At 48.8% G+C, this 3,042-nt stretch overlaps 1 pseudogene; it reads right to left on the bottom strand.

Annotated features, from left to right (window-relative positions):
- Positions 1–1,230: 1,230 nt before the first annotated feature.
- LOC100972457 (argininosuccinate synthase-like) lies at positions 1,231–2,586 on the bottom strand (annotated as a pseudogene).
- Between the last annotated feature and the right edge of the window lie 456 nt (positions 2,587–3,042).

Below are 3,042 nucleotides of genomic sequence, written 5' to 3' on the forward strand. Positions count from 1 at the left end.
GAGGCTAAAGTAAGAGAATCACTTGAACCAGGGAGGCAGAGGTTGCAGTAAGCCGAGATTGTACCACTGCGCTCCAGAGTCCAGCAAGACTCTGTCTCAAAAAAAAAAAAGATTGAAGTAAATATCTTTTCAAAACCCAGTAGAAAAAAAACAGCTGTTTTTATTACAAATAGAAAAGGCTATTCCTAGCAACACAAAAAGAAAAGACTGTTTTATATTTGTAAATATGTACACCAAAGCTTCTCACTCCAGGTGCCTCTTGGTCTTGGAAATTGGGTCACACTGATTCTCTGGTAGTCATTTTCAAAAAAGATGACTGCTGAAATCAAGTTCTATATACCATGCCTTGTGAGGTATGGTATATTCCCAAAGTAATTCAAGCAAAATCTCATGATCTCAGGTACATTCATGACAAAGACTCTGTTCTTGACCAAACCCTAGTATGACTTCTAGCAGATTAAGATTTCGTCCCTACGATGACCTCAGCTCCCTCTTAAAATGTCTGCCTGCGAAAGCTTGCAATTATAAATCCTTTCTCTGCCCTTGAGATATAAATCTTCTATCACGCAAAACTCTCTCCTCAAGGACCTGGGAGCCATCTCTCTGAAATGCAAACATTAGGAAGATAACTCTTCCTCTCAGTGTGAAGGTAAGGGCATAACATCTGCAGCCCCTTGCCCCAGCTTGCACAACTTCCCCTGTCACAAAGATGTAAGAAGTTTGTTTCTCCTCCAGATAAGCACCAAGTAGCAAACCTAGATAACCTAGTGACACAGACCATATGCCCCTTAACACTCATCAGTGTCTTTTCTTCAGCACACCCCAGTATTTAAAAAGTGTCCCACCTTTTGTTGCAGCAGAGTTGAGCTCAAGTTACATTGGCTATTCTCCCCTATTACAAGAGTACTGAATAAAATCTGTCTTTATCACCTTTAACCACCATCTGGTTTTGTCGGTCTTTGACATCAGCTGGCATTCAATAAAGGAAACAGTAACTACTCTAGGTGTTTCAAACAGAAAGAATTTAAATGCAGGTAATTAGGCACTTATGTTGGAAGAATTAGAGATAGGGTTACTAAGTTTACTGTCCAAACTAAGCAGTTTTTTTTGGGGGGGGGTTGTTATCTTTTAATTGTCATTTTATAGCTCCCCACCGCAGCTGACCCACACCCTTCCCTTCAACGATGACATTTGCAGGCTTCAAGGGGACCAGGAAACAAAGCTGGGGCCTGGCAGCCCCACTACGCTGCCAGCAGGGGAGAACAAGTCACAATTACAAATTATCACAACAATTAGCACCTGTACTTGGGGGCTCTGCATATTGAGGAGGCCCCAGCTCCTCATTGCACAGGGGTCTATTTGGCAGTGACCTTGCTCTGGAGATGATGATATTCCTTCAGCCTGAGGGAATTGATGTTGATGAAACCGTTAGCATCAATTGGCTCATAATCACCCTGCATGTTCATGCTCACCAGCTTCTCATTGTAGAGAGACAGTGGGGACTCCCGGCAGAGGATGTACACCTGGCCCTTGAAGACAGACACCTGCACTTTCCCTTCCACTGGCTCCTGGGACTTGGCGAAGCAGTGGCAGGCAAATTCACACTCAGTGCTGTGCCAGAAACCGGTATATACCAGCTCAGCAAATTTCAAGCCCAGGCCTTGTTTGATTTTGTGCACTTCCCAGTCCATGGTGAAGGCCTTGATGTCTAAATGAGCGTGGTAAAGGATGGTGCCTGCCGGGGCCTCCTAGATACCTCGAGACTTCATTCCAGTGAAGCGGTTCTCCACGATGTCAGTACGGCCCACGCCGTGCTTGCCCGCGACTTCGTTCAGGTACATGAAGAGCTCCAAGGAGGTCTGGTAGGTGGAGCCATCCTTGATGTCAGTCACCTTCACGCGGACCCCTTTTTTAACTCAATCTCGAGAATGTCAGGGGTGTTGGGGGCCGGGTCCTGGGTCTTCGCGTAGAGACCTGGAGGCGCTTGGTTCTTGGGATTCTCCAGGATTCCAGCCTCGTAGCTGACGTGCATGAGGTTCTTGTTCATGCTCCACAGGTTCTTGAGAGTGACCAGGATGGGAATCCCGTGGTGCTTTGCGTATTCTATCAGGTCATTGCGGCCCTTGAACCGGTTGTACAACTCAGGCATGCTCCAGGGAGCAATGACCTTTATCTGGGGAGCCAGCGAGTAGCAGTTGAGCTCAAACTGGACCTGATCGCTCCCCTTTCCCGTGACGCCATGGGACACGTACTTGGCCCCCTCCCGGTGGGCGATTTCCACTTGTTTGTGGGCGATGCAGGGCCTGGTGAGAGAAGTGCCCAGGAGGTAGCGGTCCTCATACAGTGCGCTGAACTGGATGGCTGGCCATATGAACTCCTCCACAAACTCCCTGCTGACATCCTCAATGAACACCTTTTTGGCCTCAAGCTTCAATGCTTCTTCCTGGTTTCCTTGAAATCTTCCTTCTGGCTAATGTTGGCCAGGTAGGCAATGACATCATAGCCTTGTTCTTTCAGCTACACGAGGATGCAGGAGGTGTCCAGGCCGCCACTGTAGGCCAGAACCACAGAGCCTTTGCCGGACATAGCGTCTGGGATTGGAGGCGCTTGTTCCCAGCATCTGGAATCTGTCTTCACGATGCAGTGAACCACTCAGGCCCCAGCAGCGGTGGCAGGCAACAGAGCAGGGCCACTAAGAGCAGGTTTGAGAGTGAAGAGGACTGGTGCAATGGGTAGAAAGCAGGCCTATCCCAAGCATATGGAACAAACTAGGTCAGGCAGCCACTACTGTATCAAAGTCACACCAGTTAGCTGGTATTCAGGGTTTTGGAGCTTCTGCTCCCACTGCTGCAGCCACATCCCTGAAAGCCTCACACCCACAAAGCTGGAGCCTAGAAAGGGAAAGGCTAAGGCCAGCCATGTCAACCTGCAGCCAGAGCACGCCTGTCAGGAAGACAGCCCCCTCTTCTTCTGCCTCCCCACTCTGTTCAAGGGCTTCTCATCAGCAGGACCTGATTCATGTCCAGACCCCTCCCTGCAACT

Source organism: Pan paniscus, chromosome 10, assembly GCF_029289425.2.
Source record: "Pan paniscus chromosome 10, NHGRI_mPanPan1-v2.0_pri, whole genome shotgun sequence".
Lineage (NCBI taxonomy): Eukaryota > Metazoa > Chordata > Mammalia > Primates > Hominidae > Pan > Pan paniscus.